General features: G+C 37.6%; 2 protein-coding genes across 8 annotated transcripts in view; one reads left to right on the forward strand and one right to left on the reverse strand.

Moving 5' to 3' along the window:
* Window positions 1-27,886, reverse strand: part of CMSS1 (cms1 ribosomal small subunit homolog) — a 392,074-nt gene that overhangs the window by 165,917 nt on the left and 198,271 nt on the right. The window contains exon 2 of one of the 5 annotated variants that reach the window (XM_082460555.1): window positions 16,846-16,895. The exons of the other annotated variants lie outside the window; for them this stretch is intronic. The gene's annotated coding sequence lies outside the window, so the exon portion shown is untranslated. The remainder of the gene's footprint in view (window positions 1-16,845; window positions 16,896-27,886) is intronic. 5 annotated transcript variants of the gene reach the window in all.
* Window positions 1-27,886, forward strand: part of FILIP1L (filamin A interacting protein 1 like) — a 304,455-nt gene that overhangs the window by 85,551 nt on the left and 191,018 nt on the right. The gene's annotated exons all lie outside the window — the stretch shown is intronic.

The raw sequence follows: 27,886 nt of genomic DNA on the forward strand, positions 1-27,886 counted from the left end.
CCTGGATTAACTCCCTATAATAAAGAAGGATCATTTTTGATATCAAGGAGCATTTAAAGAAAAACATGTGCTAATCAATAACCCAAAAACCACGGGTAAAATAAGCATCAAGACAGATACTTTGTGGTAATAAATCAAAGCCCACTTTATAAACCTGCATTCAGCCAGCAGCCAGATAAGTACAATGAAAGGCTAGGATATCAGTCCTCCTCTGGTGTCACAGGAAAACCCTGGCTTGGGAGTCAGGACACCCAGCTTGGCTTCCACCTAGTTTCATGACCTTGGGTAAGTCCTGTAACCAGCCCTGGTCTCATCTGTAAAATGAAGAGAATATGGAGAGTACAGATTCAGAAGTTCTCATACCTTAGAGCTCCACTTACCCAATTTTGTCCCTTTGTTTAACTCAGGAGCAAGCCCACATATACTGAATGCTGGAGGCTAGAAGGCTATTCTCCAGTGAGCCCCCTGCAACTTCTTCCAACTGTTTAAGAGTTGTGTTTGCTCCCAAACCTGTTAATATCTTTTGGACTTGAAATTATAATTACATAAATTTAATCAAATATTACGTAAGTCAATGAAATATCGCAGTGACAGGCAGGAATTGTTTTCTACACAAAGTACACTGAATAGTTAGAGAAGACCTGATAAAGGCAAATCACTTAAAATGGCTATCAAGGCAGGTATAGGTCAGACAATTCTAAAAGAATGGAAAACAAATTGTAAAAATCTAGGATTCCTTCTAAAGTCTTTTTCTACTTTAACAAAATTGAAATAGGAAACCATAGAACATGCAATCATTAAGGTATAATTAATGCAAGAAAAATGTTAGGAAATTATAATCAGCAGATCTATTGATGTAATCAAAGAAAAGGCCTTGGCCCTACATCAAGGTTTCTATTACAATGGGAAAAGGAATAAGAGACATAGTGAAATGTTACAGAGGCTCCATGCTCTTATTTAAAACCAGATGCGGTAGGCAACAATGACACTGAAACAGCTTTCCAGGAAGTGGCTAGGGAGGGAGTGGGAAAGTGGAGGATGGGGTTAGGGTTATGGGAGGGAGGGGCAGACAGACACACAGACACTACTTTTGACAGTCTGGCATGTCCTTGAATCCACTTCTGCAGAGAGTCATAGGTTCATGTCGACTAAGTTCCCAAGTAAGGATTTTTTTAACTACTAGAGTTAGTAGCTAAACTCTGCCCCTGCCTTCTCAGTTTTTAAAAAATATATATATTTGATAAATTAATGGGTAATAATGTTTGTTGAATTTACCTGGGCAATGGGCATTGAGAACAAGAACCCAGGATGCTTTGGTTTTATCAGAGTAAGGCATGCAGAGTGTGAGTAGTCCTAGGTAGAAATAATAGTCTTCAAAAGCAAGACCAGCCTATAATTTTCTGCAGCACACCATGACATCATGGTTTATATGAGGCCAACTCCATAAATCAAGCTTTACCTAATTAGAGAGTCTTCTGCAGATCTACATTATTAGAGCAAATAATTAAAACTGCCTAGGCAATAATACAAGCCAGATCTGTTTACAAAAATGTTCTTTTCCCCAAAAAAACTTAGTCTCACTACCACTTACAGATCTTTCACATTTAGTAAATTATAGACTTAGAGCATTTCTTTTAGTCTGACTTCACTTTCAAGGAATTCTTCAATTAACTTTACGTTGCTTTAAGCTGTTCATCCAACGAGAAAACAATCTGTGGTTTCTGACTCCTTTGCATGCCAATGGCTGCCATCCATGTTTGACTTTCAGACACACTGTCTCTTGAGAACCAGGCTCTGTTTACATAAAACCAGCCAGTTGTCATAGCATTTTGACAAGCACTATAGAAAAACAAGGAACAATACTCCATAGTGGCTAAACTGGGAGAATTACCACTGCAATGGTGACTGCACTGGGGGCACACATGATATCCACACCCAACCACCTGGCCTGAGCCAGAAGGTAACACATACTCCACTTTCAACTGTGAACTTTCCATTTTCAGGCTCCATCTCTTTACCATCAATTCCTTCTTGTCCCTTCTCCTCTTCTTCCAAAATGGCTAAAACACCAGCCACACCATGGAAAGGTGTGGTTTTTCTAACAACAGACAAAAATGCCAGTGGAAATCTAGGAAGCAAGAGATTGCACTGCCATTCCAACGGTCACAATGCATCTAGTGTCAGATCTTTAGCCAAATACAGTGTAATTAAAAAAACATGAGCTCAGAGGTGGGACCTTAGTCTCAAACTTTGAACTTTCTCAGACTCTGGTATAGCACCTCAATTTTCTTTGCTTCTTAAGGCTCACTCACTGATGTTTTTAAAGAAGGACAAATAATAATTGGGCAGTGGAAAATAACCATGGGGACAAATGATGAAAACAAATGATTATCACTGAAGAAAAATGATCCTTTGGTTTTCTACCTGTTAGAGCTGAGTCAGGCAGAATGGAATCTCTCTCTTTCCTTTCCCCTGGGTTTGGCCAGTTTCTAGGTGTCCCTCACCTATGTCTGTCCTATGGAAACACCTGGGAAGCCAACAGAATAATAAACTGAGAGTGATGTTTTGAAGGACCCTTGAATATTCAGGCTCAATACAAGATGTACATGAGATTTTTTCCCCCAAAATCATGCTCAATGCTGTTCCAGTAACAGGATGTGCAATTGTTGAAACTGCAGGCCTTTCCAAAGCAATAGAATGAACACTCTGGCAAAGCCAGGCCATAACAAGCATGCAGGCAGAGGTGGAGGAACAAGAATGAATGCACAGCCCAGGTGAAGGCCAAGGGCTGAGAGTGGTCTTGGCACTAGTTCAACATGGGCTGGCAATGGATGGGAGGACCTATGGAAGGTCTACTCTTTTCTTCAGAATAGAACAGTACCTTGACCCCCTCTTAATGTTACTGCTTCTGCACCCGAATCAAAAGACCTGTAGGATTTCTGAGATACCCAAAGTTATTCTAATACCATTCTTTCCCCCTGGTTTTCCCTCACTATGTTTATTTAAAATTCCCATGTGAATTTTTAAGTGTTTTTTAAAATTAATTTTTATTGGAGTATAGTTGCTTTACAATGCTGTGTTAGTTCTTGCTGTACAGCAAAGTGAATCAGTCATACGTATACATATGTCCTCTCTTTTTTGGATTTCCTTCCCATTTAGGGCACCACGGAGCACTGAGTAGAGCTCCCTGTGCTATACAGTAGGTTCTTGTTAGTTATCTATTTTATACATAGCAGTGTATATATATCAGTCTCAATCTCCCAATTCATCCCACCCTCCCCGTCCCCCCCTTGGTAACCATAAGTTTGTTCTCTACATCTGTGTCTCTGTTTCTGCTTTGCAAATAAGTTGATCTCTACCATTTTTCTAGATTTGACATATAAGCAATATTATACGATACTGTTTTTCTCTTTCTGACTTACTTACTCTGTATGACAATCTCTAGGTCCATCCATGTCTCTGCAAATGGCACTATTTCGTTCCTTTTAATGGTGAGTAATATTCCATTGTATATATGTACCACATCTTCTTTATCCATTCCTCTGTCAATGGACATTTAGGTAAAAATCCCCATGTGAATTTTATTATGTTTTGTTTCCAAGCTATTACAGCTTCTTTATAGAAAAAGAGGATGGGTATAACTATGTCTGTCTCAGGTCTGCTCTCTTTCTCTCTCTCTCCCTCTGAAAAACAGACAAACACAGATACACACACACATACACACACACACACACACACACACACACACACAGCTAGCATCCAAGCTATTCTTCCTTCTCCATTGAAAAGATAAGAGTTTTCTGGACAGCTACATGTAAAAGAATGAAATTAGAACACTCCCTAACACCATACACAAAAATAAACTCAAAATGGATTAAAGACCTAAATGTAAGGCCAGACACTATAAAACTCTTAGAGGAAAACATAGGCAGAACACTCTATGACATAAATCATATGACAGCAAGATCCTTTTTGACCCACCTCCTAGAGAAATGGAAATAAAAACAAAAATAAACAAATGGGACCTAATGAAACTTAAAAGCTTTTGCCCAACAAAGGAAACCATAAACAAGATGAAAAGACAACCCTCAGAATGGGAGAAAATATTTGCAAATGAAGCAGCTGACAAAGGATTAATCTCCAAAATTTACAAGCAGCTCATGCAGCTCAATATCAAAAAAACAAACAACCCAATCCAAAAATGGGCAGGAGACCTAAATAGACATTTCTCCAAAGAAGATATACAGACTGCCAACAAACACATGAAAGAATGCTCAACATCATTAATCATTAGAGAAATGCAAATAAAAACTACAATGCGATATCATCTCACACCGGTCAGAATGGCCATCATCAAAAAATCTACAAACAATAAATGCTGGAGAGGGTGTAGAGAAAAGGGAACCCTCATACACTGTTGGTGGGAATGTAAATTGATACAGCCACTATAGAGAACAGTATGGAGGTCCTTAAAAAGCTAAAAATAGAACTACCATATGATCCAGCAATCCCGCTACTGGGCATATACCCTGAGAAAACCATAATTCAAAGAGAGTCATGTACCACAATGTTCATTGCAGCTCTATTTACAATAGCCAGGACATGGAAGCAACCTAAGTGTCCATCAACAGATGAATGGATAAAGAAGATGTGGCACATATATACAATGGAATATTACTCAGCGATAAAAAGAAATGAAATTGAGCTATTTGTAGTGAGGTGGATGGACCTAGAGTCTGTCATACAGAGTGAAGTAAGTCACAAAGAGAAAAACAAATACCGTATGCTAACACATCTAAAAAAAAAAAAAAAAAAAAGGTCACGAAGAACCTAGGGGCAGGATGGGAATAAAGACGCAGACCTACTAGAGAATAGACTTGAGGACATGGGGAGGGGGAAGGGTAAGCTGGGACAAAGTGAGAGAGTGGTAGTGTATATATGAACATATATACACTACCATATGTAAAATAGATAGCTAATGGGAAGCAGTCGCATAGCACAGGGAGATCAGCTCAGTGCTTTGTGACCAGCTAGAAGGGTGGGATAGGGAGGGTGGGATGGAGGGAGATGCAAGAGGGAAGAGATATGGGGATATATATATATGTATAACTGATTCACTTTGTTATAAAGCAGAAACTAACACACCATTGTAAAGCAATTATACTCTAAAAAAAATGTAAAAAAAACCCAAAAAGCCCCCCTCAAAAAACCCAATGCAGCCAAAATAAATAAATAAATTTATTAAAAAAAAAAAGATAAGAGTTTTGGGCACTTCCTGGCGGTCCAGTGGTTAAGATTCCACGCTCCCAATGCAGGGGGCACGGGTTCGATCCCTGGTCAGGGAACTAAGATCCCACATGCTGCATGAAAAGATAAGAGTTTTATAAAATATCAGAAACTTTTTCTTTAACTTGCAAATCATTGTTTCTATAGAATTATGTTCATGTCTGTTCTGAGATTTTAAAAACACAAACCAAAGATACCTGATATAAAATATACTAATTTGTCCAAAGCATTGCTTTATGGACTGCCAGCCCTTTCTAAAATGGGGTCATAATGCAGATCTTGTTTCAAAGAGCTCAAGATAACTCCTCTCCTGCCTCTTTGTTCTCTCTAATACTTAGATTCTCCAAATAAAACAAAATGTTATAAGAATTTTCTCTGCAGTGAGGTAGTCCTGAAATTTGGAAAAGGTTCCTTTTCTCTTGAAGCTTCTTGCCTAATCCTGTGCTCCATTAGCTTACTTCTTGAAGTAAAGGTGGTAAAGATGCCTAACTTGGAAGGAAAAAATGAACCAAGAGGGATACAGTTGAGGGTATAAAAACATTAAGTCTTACTTCTTAGAAACTCCAAAAGAAGAATGAACTTACTATGTATAAGGAGAACTCCAGGGTGTGTCACCAGAAACTCAAGTACTTTTAACAGTTTTGTTCGATTCCTAGAAAAGCCGTGGCAAAGGGATGACTGCGTTCTCAAGCTCTAGGTGAGAGAAGTGGGCTGGGGAATTCTGCATTGGGATCTGAGGTCTAGGTAATCAACAGGCCTTGAAAAGTAGAGCATACTGACACAAATAAAACCCTAAATTATTCACTACCTTCTAATAAAATATCTCTTAGAAAGTAAATAGCAACATGTTTAGTGGCTTGGTAAGTTTTAAATTAAATCATTAAAAGTAAACATGTTTAAAACACTTTAAAACTATGTGAAAAAAAATGTTATCAGTTACTATTCATTTTTAACCTGATGTTCCTTTTGGTGGGAGTCGGGTGAGAGGTTCCTTCCTTCTAAGTATACCTTTATGTGTTTTAGGCTTTGGCAAAAGATACCACCCCATCTGCAGCTCTCAAAAAAAGAATGGCCAAAATGTTGGGCCTCACGTACTCTATCTCAGGCCTTCAAAATACCCAGAACTTAATAAATCAATTCCGTTTCTCTGCTGATGGCATCTAACTTCCTTTGGAAATTCAGGGACTAAGGAGAAAATATTCTGGCTTTCTAGTGTAAACTTGTACAGATTTTGAACTTACAGCTTCTGGCTACAAACTTGTCTTCTACCAAGAAGCCACAGTACTGGACCGTAAGTGAGATAATCCAGCTTTTAGAAGATCTGCAAATGATTTACTTGAAGAATAGCAAAGTGAATTGCAAAGAGTTATCTGAAATAGAAAAGAAGGTCTAAGAGCAAATAAAATAAATGAAGATACACGGTTTTTAAAAGGTTGCATGGGGAAATGAAGACATCAAAGCCACATAATTTTAGAAAATAAAATTACAAGGTACATGATATGCTAGCAAAGTTCTCGATTATAGTAAGGCTTTCCAGGAAATAAGAAAACTTGTATGGCTATTACCCAGGGTGATTACTGAATCAAAGATATTACTCAGAAAGTAAAATTGCACATAATACATAGACATTTCAAGCCAGTTTCCTTGGGCCACATTCCCCCTGCCCTTAATCTCATACTAGCTGCTTCCTCTAACTGAAAAAAAAACCACTGTAGCTTTCTGGAATTCACCCATAAATTCCAAGTGAATAAAAAAATAAATAAATAAATGAAAATAAGCCATAAAGTCAGATGACAATATGATGAAAATTCTCTTACTCTTTAATGTTGCGATAACAGCTTGAAAGAAAGATTATACTCCTACAGAATGTAAATGACGCTCTTACACAAACACTCATCAGCTTACCTTTATATCATTTAAAAAGAGAAGACTTTTAAATAAAAAAGGGATGGAAAGATAGTCAAACGTTACACTTAAATCTAGAAATAATTTTAGAGAAAAAACTTTTCATCTTTAAGTAGACCAAAATACCACAAATTAACTTTAAATGGCAGATAATCCAATATTTCTCAGGTTTCTTTATTAACTAACTCTTCAGAAAAGATCTTAGTATACACGTTGCTGGTAACACAAAGTACATACGGAGGAATTTCATTCTTTGGTTACTATGGTGCTTCTTGCTCTCATATGGTAAGGTGGGTGCCAGGTAGATCTGAGCACATAAAGAGGACAGAGGGTTAAAGAGGATAAAAAGGTGCTGAAGGAATGAGATGAGCTAACAGTTACTAATAACGGGAGCGATAACTGCAGTACAGGTATGATTAACATATGTTAAAACCTCATCTAGCTTTACTGCTCCTATCTATATCAGAGCCTCAGAAACCTTTTGCTGATCTAACATGTTAGTTGTTTCAGCTCTGTATAATGTACAGACTTAGTTGTTCTTCTCTTCTTCTCTTAGTTGCACTTGCTTCATTTTCAGCTTAACTGGTAATCAGAGCCATAAAAATTTTTAAATATTTTGTAAATACTGCTTTTTAATGATAGACATTTTCAGGACACATCATTTTGACAAAGGAGAATATCAAAATGAACTTGCTATAGAAGCCTATTTTAAAAATTAAAGTATATTTGATTTATAATATTATGTTCATTTCAGGTGTACAGCATAGTAATTCAGTATTTTTGTATATTATACTCCATTATAAGTTATTATAAGATAATAGTTATAATTCCTTGTGCTATAAAGTATATCCTTGTTGCTTATCTATTTTATATACAGTAGTCTGTATCTGTTAATCCCCTGCCTCTAATTTGTCTCTCCTCCTATAAGTCTTTAAGAATACACACACACACACACACACACATACACACTCACAAACTGTGAATTTGAAAAATGAATACAAATTCATTTAAAGGTCTCCACTGTAGCTTAAAATTAAACCAAATCTCAGGTAAATATGAAATGGTTCATAAGGAAGCTGTGGACTATAATTAGATGAGGACACTCAGATTAATGTTTTAGACACAACTAATTCTCACTTGGTCATTGGATAACAAAGATCGAGGTGTTGTAAAACCTGAATCTGTTCCTAGAAGCACTGTTAAGAAAGGGAATAAAGGAAATGTGTGCTTCATAAATTTAGAGCAACATTTCACGTAGAACAACTCAAGAGATTCAAGAAATAAGTAAAAGGATAAAATGGAGCCTTGGGCAGCCACAGTCTACAAATTTCATGGACTTTACATATTAAAGAGCCTCTCAGTGTGCTCTTAATTTATATGCATACGTGCATGAATTATTTTAGCTTCACACTCACAGATTAGAAGTATCACATTAGGGAAGAAGGTTCAGAGAGGTACCCTCACAGGAGTCTGCCAGTCTTCACAGCCAGGAAATCAGAGAGCTACAAAAAGCTGGCCCCGTAGCCCCAAAACACAGCAATCAGAAGCCGTATAGTACAGTGGTAAAAAGACCTATGTATCCAAAAGAGCCTGAGAGGACCATCACACACAGGAGGTGCTAAATAAACACATGCTGAAAAGAAGTAAACTGAATGATGACCTTGAGTCATCAAAAAAAGTTTAAATATGGTTAGCATATGTTCTTTTAAGGCAAATAAATGGAAATATTTTAGAAAAAATTTTCATCTAAACCAGTTAAAATAATATATATATATATTTAAAGGTCTCTCAATGTGGTTGAGATTATTTTACATTTATGGCACCTCCCCTCATTTATCAGATACTTCGTGAGTGACTACTGTGTACCTGGCAGTATGACAATGGTCATAGGTACAAAATGAGCAAAAGCAGACAGTCCCTAAATTCATGGGGCTTCAGCCCAGTCAAGGCAAATAGATGGGAACACTGAGGCACAGGGCATTTAAGACCCAATTTCTCTTCTGTAATGTCAGTCATAGCTGTAGCAATTTTTACTTCAATAATCTCAGCATTCAGTTTCAAGGACCATGAGAATTCTAGAAGCAATGAACTTGACATTGAGAATATTTTAAAAATATTTTTTCAACTGTTTAGAAAGAGCTAATTTTAGAAAAGAAACAAAAAGAATATGGTCATTCCATTTTCTATTAAATTTAATTTTAAATATTTTCTATACTTTAATAAAATGTATTGACCTTGAAATAGGACTGCTGTCAGAATATGCTTAGTGGATACAGAAATCAATTTACCACTGGTGTCTTAGTCTTGATAGCAACTCATTTTGTAAATATCAGCCACATGTGTCTGCCTTTTGTGATGGCAGTTTAGCTGAGCTGAAACTGAACTGAGTAAAGAGATTTGGCATTGGGTGGGGAATCTGAATTACTCCTTAAGCATCAGAACTTCTCCCAGTCTTCACAGAATTAGGAAGGATTCTTATCTCCAGATGCTCCTACCTATTATTGAGTGACATATTCGTTCAAAGCCTTCTGATTTTCTCTAAAGTTACAAGATACTATACTAGAATTCTGGAATTTTCTCTGGATGACCAGTTTCTTTGGAGATACAAAGAATATTTTGTTTAGTTTTGGGCTTTTGATGTCATTAATGAGAAACTAGAAATTCTCAGGAAACAAAAAGGGAAAACAGCATTGAAATTAATTTATTTTTATACAAATCATACCTAGCAGACCTTGTGTATGGTTGACAAGAGAGTAATTCTACCAATCTCCTTTCTAATAAAAGGACCAGAAAGAATTTTTAGATATTTTATCCTTTTGGAATATGGAAAACAGATGAAGGTGTTAAAAATCCAACTCAGTATAGAATCAACCAATATTTTGGTTTTTTTAAATTGTTTTTTGAATACTTTGAGTTAAAGGATACTGTTCATTCCTGCTCCCCATCTACCATTCCCCTCACGAAGGTTTTCAAAAGAAATCTAATTTAGGTGAATGATTATTGGTATGGGAATAATCAGAATCTCTGTATGAGAAAGCATCTACACAATATCATATGTTACCAAACATAAGGTAGCTGTGACTAAAATGGAAAGTTCTCTTCATTAAAAAAAAAAACTCCAATATTAAAATATTCAAACTTGCATTTAAAAGTCTAATGTAAATATATATGTATCCATCCATTCATTCAACCAAAACATGGTGCTTTGCAGAGCATAAATGGTCATCACCCTACGTGCTCTGGGATCTGTGGGGTGAGACCTATCCCTGGGTAGAGATGGGGTAGCCTTCTGATCTAGAAGGAACTTTGCTTTGGCCACTAAACTTTTAAAATAGAATGTCAATGTCATCCTTTCGCTGTTTTATCCAGTATCAAAGGATTGTGACTTCTCTCAATCAGCAACAATATATGCCAATGTTCCATGGTCTCAAAAGGATTTATAACTACTAATCACCAGATATTAAGGTTAAAAAATTAAAACTGAGGAGAGGGAAGAAATAATAGACCAGTAGAGTGAAAGGAATATGGCACCCAACTAGTTCTCCGGGTATTTAAAGTTCTATCTTTTTATCAAGTTAATCTTTACAAGAAAACATACAAAAAATTCTCCGTCGAGAAGCACTGGGAAAGCCATAATGCTGGGAATGGGGTTTTTAGGCTCTGGTTGTTTGTTATTCAATAGATCAACATGTACCTAGTTCTACAGAAAGAAAAACCTTCCCCCAAGGGAAAAAGAACTGCTAGGATTCATGACCCACCTACCTTTGCAGAAGGTGTACCAAATACAGACATCCTTCTTATGAGTGAAAAGATCCAGAACATCAAGGAGAAGTCATTTGATATTATGACAGGCCCCTTTGTCCCTATCATTATGCTCACTTTTGGAGGCTTCAATCTTCTATTATTATGGACTATAAGCTCTGGTACCATCTCTGTGCCACAGACTCCTGGTTTTATACTTCTAAATTTATATATTTTGTTTCTTCTATTTAAAAACTATCTCTTAAAATGAACAAATTCTGAAGTCTTAAAACACTGATTCAAAAGAAAAGCTCTCTGATGATACAGAACTCTTTTCTCAAGATGTATTGTCGATCAACATTTTGAGGAATGTCAGATTTTCACCAAATACATCAGGAAGCCACTGCTCTAAACTTGGTTGGAGTTTCTGAAGTAAGCCCAATCCTTTCTAAAAACAACTAAATATAATAACTCTTCCCTACCAGAGGGCAGACAGCAGAAGCAAGAAGAACTACAATTCTGCAGCCTATGGAAGGAAAACCACATTCACAGAAAGACAGACAAAATGAAAAGGCAGAGGACTATGTACCAGATGAAGGAACAAGATAAAACCTCAGAAAAACAACTAAATGAGCAGAGATAGGCAACCTTCCAGAAAAAGAATTCAGAATAATAATAGTGAAGATGATCTAGGACCTCGGAAAAAGAATGGAGGCAAAGATCGACAAGGTGCAAGAAATGTTTAACAAAGACCTAGAAGAATTAAAGAACAAACACCTAGAAGAACTAAAGAAAAAACAAACAGATATGAACAATACAATAACTGAAATGAAAAATACACTAGAAGGAATCAGTAGCAGAATAACTGAGTCAGAAGAACGGATAAGTGACCTGGAAGACAGAATGGTGGAACTCACTGCCGTGGAACAGAATAAAGAAAAAAGAATGAAAAGAAATGAAGACAGCCTAAGAGACCTCTGGGACAACATTAAATGCAACAACATTTGCATTATAGGGGTCCCTGAAGGAGAAGAGAGAGAGAAAGGAACCGAGAAAATATTTGAAGAGATTATCGTCAAAAACTTCTTAACATGGGAAAGGAAATAGCCACCCAAGTCCAGAAAGCGCAGAGAGTCCTAGGCAGGATAAACCCAAGGAGAAACATGCCGAGACACATAATAATCAAATTGACAAAAATTAAAGACAAAGAAAAATTACTGAAAGCAACAAGGGGAAAATGACAAATAACATACAAGGGAACTCCCATAAGGTTAACAGCTGATTTCTCAACAGAAACTCTACAAGCCAGAAGGGAGTGGCATGATTTATTTAAAGTGATGAAAGGGAAGAACCTACAACCAAGATTACTCTTGGATCAAGATCTTGGATCAAGGATCTCATTCAGATTCAATGGAGAAATCAAAAGCTTTACAGACAAGCAAAAGCTGAGAGAATTCAGTACCATCAAACCAGCTCTACAACAAATGCTAAAGGAACTTCTCTAAGACAGAAACACAAGAGAAGAAAAGGACCTACAAAAACAAACCCATCACAATTAAGAAAATGGTAATAGGAACATACATATCAATAATTACCATAAACGTGAATGGATTAAATGCTCCAACCAAAAGACAACAGGCTTGCTGAATGGATGGAAAAACAAGACCCATATATATGCTGTCTAGAAGAGACGCACTTCAGACCTAAGGACACACACAGACTGAAAGTGAGGGGATGGAAAAAGATACTCCATGCAAATGGAAAACGAAAGAAAGCTGGAGTAGCAATACTCATATCAGCTAAAATAGACTTTAAAATAAAGAATGTTACAAGAGACAAAGAAGGACACTACATAATGATCAAGGGATCAATCCAAGAAGAAGATATAACAATTATAAATATATATGCACCCAACATAGGAGCACCTCAATACATAAGGCAACTGCTAACAGCTATAAAGGAGGAAATTGACAGTAACGCAATCATAGTGGGGGACTTTAACACCTCACTTACACCAATGGACAGATGATTCAGACATAAAATTAATAAGGAAACACAAGCTTTAAATGATAAAATAGACCAGGTAGATTTAATTGATATTTATAGGACATTCCATCCAAAAACAGCAGATTACACTTTCTTCTCAAGTGCTCACAGAACATTCTCCAGGATAGATCACATCTTGGGTGACAAATGAAGCCTCGGTAAATTTAAGAAAACTGAAAGCATATCCAGCATCTTTTCCGACTGCAATGCTATGAGATTAGAAATCAATTACAAGGAAAAAAACCGTAAAAATCACAAACACATGGAGGCTAAACAATACATTACTAAATAACCAAGAGATCACTGAAGAAACCAAAGAGGAAATAAAAAAATACCTAGAGACAAATGACAATGAAAACACGATGATCCAAAACCTATGGGATGCAGCAAAAGCAGTTCTAAGAGGGAAGTTTATAGCTATACAAGCCTACCTCAACAAACAAGAAAAATCTCAAACAACCTAAACTTACACCTAAAGCAATAAGAGAAAGAAGAAAAAACAAAACCCAAAGTTAGTAGAAGGAAAGAAATCATAAAGATCAGATCAGAAATAAAAACAAAGAAAACAATAGCAAAGGTCAATAAAACTAAAAGCTGGTTCTTTGAGATGATAAACAAGATTGATAAACCTTTAGCCAGACTCATCAAGAAAAAGAGGGAGAGGACTCAAATCAATAAAATTAGAAATGAAAAAGGAGAAGTTGCAACGGACACCACAGAAATACAAAGCATCCTAAGAGACTACTACAAGCAACTCTATGCCAATAAAATGGACAACCTGGAAGAAATAGACAAATTCTTAGAAAAGTATAACCTTCCAAGACTGAACCAGGAAGAAAGAGAAAATATGAATAGACCAATCACAAGTAATGAAACTGAAACTGATTAAAAATCTTCCAACAAACAAAAGTCCAGGACCAGATGGCTTCACAGGTGAATTCTATCAAACATTTAGAGAAGAGCTAACACCCATCCTTCTCAAACTCTTCCAAAAATTGCAAAGGAAGGAACACTCCCAAACTCATTCTATGAGGCCACCAACACCCTGATACCAAAACCAGACAGAGATACTACAAAAAACGAAAATTACCGACCAATATCAATGATGAATATGGATACAAAAATCCTCAAAAAATACTAGCAAACAGAATCCAACAACACATTAAAAGGATTATATACCATGATCAAGTGGGATTTATCCAGGGATGCAAGGATTCTTCAATATATGCAAATCAATCAATCTGATACACCATATTAACAGATTGAACAATAAAAACCATATGATCATCTCAATAGATGCAGAAAAAGCTTTTGACAAAATTCAACACCCATTTATGATAAAATCTCTCCAGAAAGTGGGCATAGAGGGAACCTACCTCAACATAATAAAGGCCATATATAACAAACCCACAGCAAACATCATTCTCAATGGGGAAAAACTGAAAGCATTTCCTCTAAGATCAGGGACAAGACAAGGATGTTCACTCTCACCACTATTATTCAACATAGTTTTGGAAGTCCTAGCCATGGCACTCAGAGAAGAAAAAGAAATAAAAGGAATACAAATTGGAAAAGAAGAAGTAAAACTGTCACTGTTTGCAGGTTACATGATACTATACACAGAGAATCCTAAAAACGCCACCAGAAAACTACTAGAGCTAATCAATGAATTTGGTAAAGTTGCAGGATACAAAATTAATGCACAGAAGTCTCCTGCATTCCTATACACTAATGACGAAAAATCTGAGAGAGAAATGAAGGAAACACTCCCATTTACCATTGCAACAAAAAGAATAAAATACCTAGGAATAAACCCACCTAGGGAGACAAAAGACCTGTATGCAGAAAAGCATAAGACACTGATGAAAAAGAAATCAAAGATGACACAAACAGATGGAGCGATATACCATGTTCTTGGATTGGAAGAATCAATATTGTGAAAATGACTATACTACCCAAAGCAATCTACAGATTCAATGCAATCCCTATCAAATTACCAGTGGCATTTTTTTACAGAACTAGAACAAAAAATCTTAAAATTTGTATGGAGACACAGAAGACCCTGAATAGCCAAAGCGCTCTTGAGGGAAAAAAATGGAGATGGAGGAATTAGTCTCTGACTTCAGACTATACTACAAAGCTACAGTAATCAAGACAATATGGTACTGGCACAAAAAACAGAAATATAGATCAATGGAACAGTATAGAAAGCCCAGAGATAAACCCATGCACCTATGGTCAACTAATCTATGAAAAAGGAGGCAAGGATATACAATGGAGAAAAGACAGTCTCTTCAATAAGTGGTGCTGGGAAAACTGGACAGCTACATGTAAAAGAATGAAATTAGAATACTCCCTAACACCATACACAAAAATAAGCTCAAAATGGATTAGAGACCTAAATGTAAGGCCAGATACTATAAAACTCTTAGAGGAAAACATAGGCAGAATGCTCTGTGACATAAAGCACAGCAAGATCCTTTTTGACCCACCTCCTAGAGAAATGGAAATAAAAACATAAATAAACAAATGGGACCTAATGAAACGTAAAAACTTTTGCAAAGCAAAGGAAACTACAAACAAGATGAAAAGACAATCCTCAGAATGGGAGAAAATATCTGCAAATGAATTAACGGACAAAGGATTAATCTCCAAAATACATAAACAGCTCATGCAGTTCAATATTAAAAAAACAAACAACCCAATCCAAAAATGAGCAGAAGACCTAAATAGACATTTCTCCAAAGAAAACATGCAGATGGCCAAGAAGCACATGAAAAGTTGCTCAACATCACTAATTATTAGAGAAATGCAAAACTACAATGAGGTATCACCTCACACCAGTTGGAATGGGCATCATCAGAAAATCTACGAACAGCAAATGCTGGAGAGGGTGTGGAGAAAAGGGAACCCTCTTGCACTGTTGGTGGGAATGTAAATTGATACAGCCACTATGGAGAATAGTATGGAGGTTCCTTAAAAAACGAAAAATAGAACTACCATATGACCCAGCAATCCCACTACTGGGCATATACTCAGAGAAAACCATAATATAAAAAGACACATGCACCCTAATGTTCATTGCAGCACTATTTACAATAGCCAGGGCATGGAAGCAACCTAAATGTCCACTGACAGATGATTGGATAAAGAAGATGTGGTACATATATACAATGGAATATTACTCAGCCATAAAAAGGAATGAAATTGGGTCATTTGTTGAGACATGGATGGATCTAGAGACTGTCATATAGAGTGAAGTACGTCAGAAAGAGAAAAACAAATATCGTATATTAACGCATATATGTGGAACCTAGAAAAATGGTACAGATGAACCGGTTTGCAGGGCAGAAATACAGACACAGATGCAGAGAACAAACGTATGGACACCAAGCGGGGGAAGTGGTGGGGTGGGTAGTGGTGTGATGAATTGGGAGATTGGGATTGACATATATACACTAATATGTATGAAACAGATAACTAATAAGAACCTGCTGTATAGAAAATAAATAAAATAAAATTCAAAACAAAACAAAACAAAAACCAAAAAAAACTCTTCCACTTCCTGAAGTTCTAATAAGCAAAATTGATGGAAATAGCTATAAAGAGGTAGGTTTCTTTCAATAGTTTTTTTTTTTTTTTTTGTACAGAGAAATATATTTAGTTATATGCCATTTCCCTTGTTTTCTAGACCTTCTCTCTCTCTCCCTCTCTCTCTCTGTCTCTCTTTGGCTCTGGCTCCCTCTCATATTTTTTGTCTTCAAGACAGAGCATACTCTGGAGGTCAATGTTGTGGGAAAATACAAACTGAGAAATCACAAAAACCAAAGTTTATATCACTGGATAAAAATAGTAATAATACTTTACCAAATGGAAAATTCCATCAAATGAAATGTCACTCCAATCAGATGACTTACCTAAAAACAAGAGTGTTAGAAGAAACTTAGAGAACTTAGTATTATATTCAACACTCAATAGACTAGATTTCAAAAGACATGGCAGGTATCTTAAACTGATGGACTATCCAAAACAAACAAACTATACCCAGGTCAGGAAACACCAATTTCTTCAGAAATGGTAATTAATGTTAGAAAGGAAATGGCAAACAGGGAGCAATGAAGAAAGGAAGTGGTATCTACTTTCAAATCACTTGACTCTCATATATATTTTAAGAGGCCAGTTTAGAAAATGTGGACACATATGCGTATAAGGGCCATGGCTAAACTGTGGCCATATATGCATGTTACTTTCTCTCCCAGACCTCTGGTTACTGTCTTAAAGAGAGACTGCCAAAGCTGCAAACTTTCAAATAATTTCACCTCATATGACTCAAGAAAAAGGTGCCACTGTATCAAGTGCTACTGTAATTTCCTCTGTTGATTTTCCTTCCCCCTTAATACTTAGATGTTTTGGCTGTTTGCTTTTTTTTTTTTCCCAAAGTGAACACTGATGTTCATGAAAGGTGCCAGATTAACAACCAGGGGAAATTAAAAGCTTGCTCTATCAAGAGAAAAGACTCAGTGTAGTGGAGGTGATGAAAGTTTCCCCTATACTGTGCTTGCCTATGTATGTTAGCTCTGACCCATGGTCACCCCAGCTCTCCAGTTTTCACGGTCCATTAATGCCTTTGATTACTCACACTGCTAACAGGGGCAGGCAATCTTGTTCCTGCTTTTAATGCTATCATTATAATTACCACTACTGTGAGCTCTAACTTCCTCAGAGAAATTATGTCGGAATTTATATTAGCCATCATTTTGTTTCAGGACAACAGGAAAATAAAATGAACTGAAGATAAATCTTATATTATTAAGTAATATTGCAGGTTTGGTTCAAATCCATTAATTTCTTCAAACAGGAGGCAAAATCTTGAGGGGTCAAATTGAAACAGGCCTTGCTACATTCAGTCACCTGCATTCAATCTGAATTCCCATTCAGGGACATTCTAATATTTAATGGCCACACATCTTTTATTTTTCTTTTGAGTCTACCATAAACCAGTCAACTTTATTATTCATTGGCAACTATGGTAAAGGTTTGGTGGATGTTGAGACTAAAACTATCATTATCTATGAGATCTGGAAATCACTGTCAGTCAAACAGAGAAAAAGATCTCTTTCTTGTATTTATAGGTAGGTGTTCCAGGTTTCTGAATTGTCTGAGTATTTCGTAAGTACTGATCATTAATTAATCTCTCCTATATCCAGGGATCTATGAAATCATTTTGCTTCATCTAGTCAGTTATCCAACAACTATTTCGTGTTGGCACTTTCCGTGCTATGCTGGTTCTTCATGCAAAATATAAGGGCCAGAGCAAGACAATAATGCTTTTCCTATCTAGAGTTTATAACAATAAGGGAAGAAAAGCCAATAAACACATGCAAAATATTAACGTAACAATGAAGTAATACACTGAATGCTGTTGACTAATAGACCAATAATGACTTGGTAATTATTTGAAATGATCACAGTATTAATCCCACAGTTTTTCCCTGTTTTTGCCTTTTTGTTAAAGACCAAATTCTCTGTAGCTAGAGTATCCATTTTGACATGGCTAGCACTTCCTATAATTTATAATCTCTAGAAGAGCTGTAGAATGAGAATTGCAGGGTACTAATGACTACGGCAAACACACAGTAACAATTAGATGAAGGGTGCCCTAACTGCATCTCATACGGAAGTCTTGGAAAATTTTTAGTTTGGGAACTTTGACTGTTTTTTCCTTTGCCATGCACAGACTTTATCAAGTGAGTCCTTATGGTATTAAAACATTTGGCACTAGCTCAAGTCTATGCTATTGCTGGCAAGGGATCTAACTGGGAAGGAGGGGTGGAGTAGTTACCTTTATCAGGAAAGACCTTAACTTTATGGAAAAGCTCTTTCCTCCCCACTGCTTAAGTAGCTTTACTGAAAGACTTAAACCCAGATGTGAGAAGAGAGATTATCTCCAAGAGCAGCAGCAATTTATTGTAATTATATTAGTACAAAGATTAGGAAGGTGGAAAATATTATGCTAACTTAGCAGATGAGAAGGGCAATGCCCTGTATATAGGTCCCATGGCAAGGTTGTGCTAGGAAAATCAACTCTAACCCCTAAGTCCCAAGGAGGCCTCAGTTTCCCAAATTGCAAGAAAATCAGAACCTAACTACTTATAAAGCCAATAAACCCATGGTATGTAATAACCAGTAGGTGGGAGGCCATGAGAATCTGCTCACCAACAGATATCAACCAATATCTGCCACTATTCCCCCAGTGACCACCTCTTGCCAACTTCCTGTTGCCACCAGACAACTAATACATCTATCCCAATGATTCCTGTCAGCCCTATATTACAAGTCATAACAGTGGCAGTCAAAGCAACAAGGTCCGTTATGCCTATACAACACTCTAGCTTCCCTCAGTGAAGCACTTGTCTGATTTAAAGCACTTTGGAGGTTGGCCTTGTAACTAGAGCAAAATCTGTATACATTCTGGGCCAATTCTAGGCCTCACTGTGCCTCAGCTACCCAACTGAGAATATATTTTGTCCCTAACTCCTTTCTGCATTGTATAATGGATCTCTTATCAGTTTCTCCTGACTGGACTTTTGCATCCTTCATAATTTGGTTTGTCTCATTGCACCATCTTTTTATGGTGGGAGATGTATAAGCATGAATTTTCAGAATTTGATATTTCATACAAAACGGATCAGTGAACCCAGCAAAAACTTTTTTGTGGACACATCACTCTGCTCTACATGGTCTTCTAGTCAAACGAAAATTTCAGGCAATAAGACATTTTGATCTCCGTAAGCAAAAGATAAAGAGGTTAAATCTGAGAGACTCAACTTATTGACTCTCATGGTCATGAAGAGAAAAATAGGAAAAGTAATAAAGCCTTTAGAGCAGAAAACAATAGGTGATTTCTTCTTTTCTTTCCATTACAGAGAGCTGACAGTAGCCTAATGAATGTCAAGGACACAAGAAACATAGCGAGTCAGGGAAAATTATAGGTCATAGATGGTATAAACCTCATATGAAAAATACTAGCTAAGGCGCTAAGAAAGCCAGTAAATACTGAAAAAGTTATGAAGATGAATATGCTCAGGTTCTGGACAAAGGGTACATAAAACAAGACCAGACAAAAATACTTTAAAAACAAATTTGTTTTTTGGTTTGTTTCTCACAATGCACATTAGACATAGCTCAATTTTGGGACTTCCCTGGTGGTCCAGTGGTTAAGAATCCATCTTGCAATGCAGGGGATGTTGGTTCGATCCCTGGTCAGGGAACTAAGATCCCACGTGTCACGGAGCAACTAAGCTCACGCACCACAACTAATGAGCCTGCGTGCCACAACTAGAGAGAAGCCCGCGCACTGCAACAAAGAGCCCATGCACCACACGAAAGATCCCACGTGCCACAACTAAGACCCGATGCAGCTAAAAAAAATAAATTAAAAAAAAAGATAACTCAATTTCAAGAGCTTGCAGTGGTTTAGTAATCAAATAGCTCAAGACAATGCATCATGGTTCTACCTATCAAGAATGCTTGCTTACTTTGGCTGACATGCTGCAATTATTAATTTGGTTATCTGATTCAAAACAGAGTCAGGAACATTTGCTCTTAGCTTTGATTTCTTCACTTAAGGAGCAAATTCTAGGAGTTACTATGCTAAGGGTTGAGTGAATCTCAAGTTGGAATTTTCTTACGGGAAGAGAAGTTATAAGATAAACAAGTTGAATTCTCATCGTTCCAAAGCTAAGTTTTAATAATATAAAATTAAAAGGGTAAAACTAAAACGTCTGGAATTTGAATGATGGATTCCATGACTGTGCAGAAGAAATATTTTTTTAAAGGAGGCTTTAGAGCAGAAAATTACAGATGATCACTTCCTGAAAAGGGGTGAAAGGAGGGACTCAAATTGATCAATCTGTGGGTAGTAGTGTTGATGATATGGGGAAGGAGGAAAGAAGTATGCCAATGAATGTTCTCAATGGAAGTACATAACTTGAAGAAATTTACAGATTATTTAGGGAAATGGGTTATACAAAGGTAACAATCAAAGACAACAAAAGCAAAATTTAAATAAGAGTCAAAGAACAGATGAGGGCTGAGCAAGAGATTAGTTCGGGTTAGTTCCTGAGCTTATCTCAATAGGGGCAGTGGAATTGGAGGCAGCCTCTTACTGCCCCTACCCCTAGCACTTCCTCAATACGCCTACATCCCACACAGTTTATAACCACACCAAATGGTTTTACCAAAAGAGCTATGGCTAAGGGCTTTCTGGTTTAAGATTTTAGGTCTTTTTAGAAACTAGGAAACTTGCTTCCCTCTTTTCTATACACTTCAATTCTATTTCCTATCAAATTGCTTTTTTCTTTTCTACTATTGTCCATTCTAGTTCTGGTGTATCAGGGTTGAAAAAGCAGTAGTGAAGGTGGGAATGAATGGAACACAGCTGGCCTGTGGAAAAAGGGCTGTGAGTAGGAAGCAGCTGCATTTTGGAGGCAAGAAGAACAAAGAATTAGGATCTTCAAAGCTAAGGAAAGCTTCTCCCTGTGTTCTTCCCTCCTTTCACCTCTTCCCCTTCCTGGGAAATGATAGAAATTTCACAAAACATACAGCCTTTCTGAATTCATAACAATCTCCTTTTCCTCATACCCAAGTGTGTTTAACTTATTACTACTGCTAACATTTTGCATGTACTTTGAATTAAAATTTTTCTCCTAGGAGTTTCAAAGAGGTTTATAAATTTTCATTAAAACAAATATGCCTGGGCATACTTTCATATTAATAAAATTTAACTTTAGAATAATGAGAATTCTGTTTGCTAAAATGTTACTTTTCTAGAATTTGGTTTATTATACCACACATACATTTCCTAGACCAGTGGTTCTTAAATTTTAGGCTTCATAAGAATCCTCAGGGGCACTTAATAATATGCATATTCTTGTGCAACATCTGATCATGGATTTATATTTGGTTGGTCTAGAGTGAGGCCCTGGAATCTACATTTTTAATAAGCACCCAAGGGGATTCTTATACACATACAGTGGGGGTAGAGGGGCCCCACTGAGACCCTGTCCTAATTGAGGCATCCCAGCCTCCCAGCTTCAACTTTCCCAAGGGAGCCTATTTCTTAGGGGCAGTAGTCAAGCATTCTCCTGTAGTCCACACTGAATAGTGAGTCAAAAATACAAAGTGAGCAATCTGAGAGAAAGAAAATGATCAACAAGATTTCACTTTTAACAATGCAAGGTGCTATTAGCTACACAAATACAGGAAAGAAAGGGAGGTGCCCTGGTTTTAACTTCACTTCCTTGAATATGATGAGGTTTGGTATTATGAATGAGTTGGTTTTCTATTCATGAGAGTTGAACCTTTACTGGCTCTCCAGTTATGTATGCTGCATTCTGGCACCCTTTTCCCTAACTCAATGAGAGTCTTGCAGAGCCAGCTTTGATTTCCCAAATTGCAAGCAAACTGGAACCTAACTACTTAGAAAAGCAATTGTGTGAAATCTATGCGCAATGGGTACGAGGCTATGAGAACCTGTTTGTCAATAGACACCAATGACTTCCTGCCTCTACTCCCTCAGATACTGTCTCTTGCCCACCAGCACCACAGGGGGACTCTCAGATAAGCTCAGAAGCCAGAATTCTTCTTGAGGACACTATGTACTTCTGCTTTTAACCTCCAAATCCTACCTTTTAGGTACTACTGTCACCCAGCCCTTGTCCTCAGACCTCAATTCTGTGACCCCATGCCCTGTCTTCCTGTTGAGCCATTCTTGGAATCGTGATATCCTGCTGACTACTCTGACCTAATATTAGATGATGTTTAACTCCTTGTATCTTGCTTCTGACCTTATGGTTTTGATCACAAGAATTCTCTCAAAGGTCACCAGTGGCTAAATTCAGTAGTGTTTTCTTAGTCCTCTCTCTCTCTCCACCACTCTGTTGAGTGACCCCATCACACTTTTCCTTCCATTGATTCTCCTCCCTTGGTGTCAGCGACAACACAATTCTCTTATAGACATAGAGAGCATCTGATCTGCTTGGTATTAATCCTCCCAACCTAGCACAACACACAGAAAATGAAAGATATGCTTAGCCACCAATATGTACAATGTTGTTGAGCCCAAGACAGTTTCAGTTCAACCTAAACAAAAATTCTCTGCCTAATTATACACAAGCCAATGTCAACCTAGAGGAGTTGCATTTTACTTGGGATTTAGGTTTTTTAAAGAATATGTAAGAAAAAAAAAAAACAAGTTGTGTCAAAATTACCTTGAAAATCCCCTAGGAAGGCCCCATGATGGAAGCCAACATACTGTCTCTCAGTAGGCCCAACCCAGGCAGGTTTCTCTTCCTGCATTGGTATACATTACTATGTCTTTGGAATAGCTGGCTTGTATTTGAGGTGCAGGTTATACAAAACAGGACACTGAGCATGGCAAGATACTCACCCTAAGGGACAACATGGGAACAGACGTGGACTGAGAAAAAACAATATACATTTCAGGTTCACTCCTGCACATAGACTCATTGACTATAACTTATAACCTGAGTGGACTTGTCTGCACAATGTAAATTATTATTTCTCCTCTTTTTATATTCATTTGCTGAGCAGGTGTAGTTGAATTCATGCAAATCTAGTGTTTGTACGATACAACTCCACCAAAGAATTTGAGTGGTTGTTTCAATAAATATACATAGGCCTATTCTCTTGACTTCTAGTATCCCAAGGATAAAGAACAGAGGCAGATACTAAATCAAGTAAGAATATCAACTAGAGAGAACTGGACTTTTTTCTTGCAAAAAACTTTTTGATTACATAAATCAAAGACATTTGTGATGTAGTGGAAAATGTACTGTACTTAGTGCCAAGAAACCAGGATTCCAATCCCAATTCCACCACATATTAGTTAGGTGAACTGGGCCAGTGTCCTCACCTCTAAAATGGGTACAAGTAGTAACTGCTTTGAGGTCTACAAGAAAAAGTGTAAAGTATGCATGTGTCACTGACACAGGTAGGCACTTGCTATAGGTTTGTTTGCTGTGAATTTGTTGAACTGAAGCTGAGAGACAAAATAACCATGTAAGGAAGAAAACTATCAGAATCGACATTATGGTGCACATAGTAAGTACTATGTCAGTATTTAATGAACCAAGTCGAGAGAGATATCAAGCTGATTTGACCAAGTCAATATATAATTTTCGTATTCTAACATTCTTTTATTTTCTCCACATGGTCATCGGTACCAAAGTCCACTTATGGCTTCATAAACATGGGCTCAAAACAAAAGTGCTTCTAATCAGATCTGGCAAGAAAAGGAGAGAAACATAGGGTGAGATAAGTGTGAGGCTACAGTGCTGAGTAACAAGGATGGTGGTGCCTCAGTACATGAGTCACACAGACACGGAACAGTACACAGCTAGAGATAATTCACAGGTAAATGCTGCATGAGCCATTACGTCATCCCTCCTTTGCCCTTTCTGCATCAATCATGCCGCCTGGACTCTGATGCAACCTAGCAAGAATGTCTGCTTTGCAGACAGCAGACAGAGCCTTAGAACACACACATACTCATCACAGAGAGCAATATGAACCCAAACTAAAGCTTCTGGCATTTCCTTTTGTTTAAGTCATGCTTTAAAGGGGAAGTCTTTTTTTTTTTAAATATTTATTTTTTTGGCCGTGCTGGGTCTTAGTTGCGGCACGCGGGATCTTCGTTGCCTCGTTCGGGATCTTCCTCACAGCATGCGGGAACTGTTTTTTTAGTTGTGGCATGCGAACTCTTAGTTGTGGCATATGGGCTCTTACATGCGGCATGTGGGATCTAGTTCCCTGACCAGGGATCGAACCCGGGCCCCTTGCATTGGGAGCGTGAAGCCTTAGCCACTGGACCACCAGGGAAGTCCCCAAGGGGAAGTCTTATGGGGGGGATGTATAACTATAGGTTAAGCCATCTGGTCTGAGGCCTCAAGGACTAGGCTTAATCATTTTGGACAAGTCACTCCAGGTCTATAGGCCACATCTGTACAAGTAAATGATCATCAAGGTCCCTCCCAGTTCTGTAATTTCATCATTAAAAATTCAGGCCAATCACACCCATACAATGGGCAGATAAACATTTAGTTGTATAAGTCAGCTTTATTTATTCTCAGCTGTACAGGTCATTCAAATATTTGGCTACCTCCATCCCCACACTGCATTACTGAAAGAGTGTGTAGCTATGTAGAAATCTTGTTAAAGCAGAAAAAAGTGGCAGGTAGGAACTGGTGGTTCTAGAAAATGTGAGTGTTCATAACTGAGGTTATAGGGACACTCTAGTCTAAATCACAGAAGCGTAAAAGCAAATGCTCATTAGGGGATATAATGCATTAACACCTATTTTTCTGTAGAGGCAATGATTTGAACAATAAAGAAGAGTCACAAGGGATGCAAACAAGAAAAATGGGTACAAAAAGGGCACTCTAGCCTCCAAATAATTCAAATTTAAGATGGATGTTGTAACCCTAACTTGAAACCAAATGCAGGGCCAGTATGTACATGATTTAGTCAAGAGCTATCAGTTTGTGAGTTCACATACCACCAGTCCAAAGGAGGCACTCATTAGAGACCAATCCAAGGCAAAGAGGAGGTGGCTGGCTCCTGGTAAGTCTGTCCTGCCATAATGCTTTCCACCTGTCATGGCACCATTTCCAAGCTGGCCAATGCAAACATTTAAAGACCTGTCACTGCAAGATTTTTGATGGCATCTCCAAAGAGGGGTATTTCCAACAAAACTTGGGATTGGGGAAAACAGACAAGTCCAGTGAAGATGAAAACCAAAGGCCCTGTAGTGCTTCCCTCACAGCTGACACTGTGCGGGGTCCCTTACCTTGCATGCTGAGTGGCTGGGGCAGGGGGTCACCCCATTGAACCTCTAGCAGCATTCAACAAAGCACCCAGCCCTTTAATTGTTCAGCCAAATGTTATGAAGCTTGGCTGCAAAGACAGGGCAGACTGGTTGAAATTCAAAGGATCCATCCTACAGGTATTCTGAAAATCCTGGCCACCTCTGTAACAAGTACTGTTCCCCTTGGTAAGGGAGAGAATAGAAAGGGAGAATATGCGACCTGCCTGACAGGAAGACGGGACCCAGCTAGATGGAACATGCCTCTCCACTCCTTTCCTATCCTATCGCTCACGAATGCTCTGGCAGACTTCCTTGCTAAAAAAGCAAACAGACATATACAGTCCACTCTTTCTTTAGCTAGAAATGTAAAACCCCAGAACAATCAACACTTTTTTTTTTTTTAAGATTTTTTTGATGTGGACCATTTTTAATGTCTTTATTGAATTTGTCACAACATTGCCTCCGTCCTATGTCTTTGTCCTCTGGCTCCAAGGTATGTGGCATCCCAGCTCCCCGACCAGGGATCGAACCTGCACCCCCTGCATTGGAAGGCGAAGTCTCAACAACTGGATGGCCAGGGAACTCCCATCATCAACACATTTTTATACACTGGGCTCATGTGGTTTATTCTGATTGCTTACTGATTGTATAATCTTTTTGATCAACTAGGGCAGAAGTCAGCCAACTTTTCCCCCCAAGAACCAGATAGTAAATATTTTAGATTTTGTGGGCTATATGTTTTCTGTTGCAACTGCTCGCCTCTACCGTTACAGCACAGAAGCAGCTATAGACAATAGGTAAATGAATGAGCATAGCTTGTTATTTATAAACACAGGTGAATGGTTAGATTTGGCCTGCATGGTTCACTGAGCCCTGAACTAGTATGTTTCCAAAGAGCTCAACTGTGATAAAGTGAGAAGGTACTACCAAACGTATCACCCCTTAAAACAATTTAAATCTAAGCCTCAATTTTGGGAGAACTAACTTCTAAAATAATCTTCATTAATAGTAGGTACAATAAGAACCCATTTTCAGGAAGTGTGTGTGTGTATGTGTGCGTGTGTGTAAAATACAGGGTGATTCAAAAGCAACTGAACACTTTCAGAAATTTATCACTCAGTAACTAGGTTTTTTTACGAAAATGTAGTTTGCACTAAATCGTCAAGTTACCCTTACAGGTGTCTTGCCAAAGGGCAACTCCAAGCTTTAACTGCAAGTTTATATACATCATAGTTACTGAGTTCAATTTTTGAAAGTGTTCAATTCTGTTTTATTCAGCCTGTATATTATCTGTGTACATACTGTAAAATACTTTAAATGATAAACACTAAACTATAAACAATGGTTATTCCTGGAAAATGGGGGTTAAAAGTTTCTTTTATCAGTGTTGCTTGAATTTTTAACAAGGATACAGTTAAGTCCCCTACATAAGAACAAGTTCCATTCCAAGAGGCGTTCATAAGTCCAATTTGTTCATAAGTCCAACAAAGTTAGCCTAGGTACCCAACTAACACAGTCAGCTATATAGTACTGTACTGTAATAGGTTTATAATACTTTTCACACAAATAATACATAAAAAACAAACACAAGAAATAAAGAAAACATTTTTAATTTACAGTATAGTACCTTGAAAAGTACAGTAGTATAGTACAACAGCTGGCATACAGGGGCTGGCATCAAGTGAACAGGCAAGAAGAGTTACTGACTGGAGGAGGGAGAGGAGGTGGGAGATGGTAAAGTTGAAGGATTGTCAGCAATAGGAGACCAAGGGCAAGCTGCAATTTCACTCACGTCTGATAGTGATGGCACAGGTTCTGGTCCCTTGCTGGAACCAGATGCACATTCACAACTTTGAAAGTTCGCAACTTGAAGGTTCGTATATAGGGGACTTACTGTATATTACTTAGTGAATAAAAAGGTGTTTCGTTTTTCTCTTGTAAAGAAGTGGTAAGGGTAGGCAGTCTTTGGCACTGCAACTTAAAACATCTACTGAAGGCCAGCTGTGACTCTCTTCTAATAGT

Source organism: Balaenoptera physalus (assembly GCF_965194825.1).
Source record: "Balaenoptera physalus genome assembly, chromosome: 4".
Taxonomy (NCBI): Eukaryota; Metazoa; Chordata; class Mammalia; order Artiodactyla; family Balaenopteridae; genus Balaenoptera; species Balaenoptera physalus.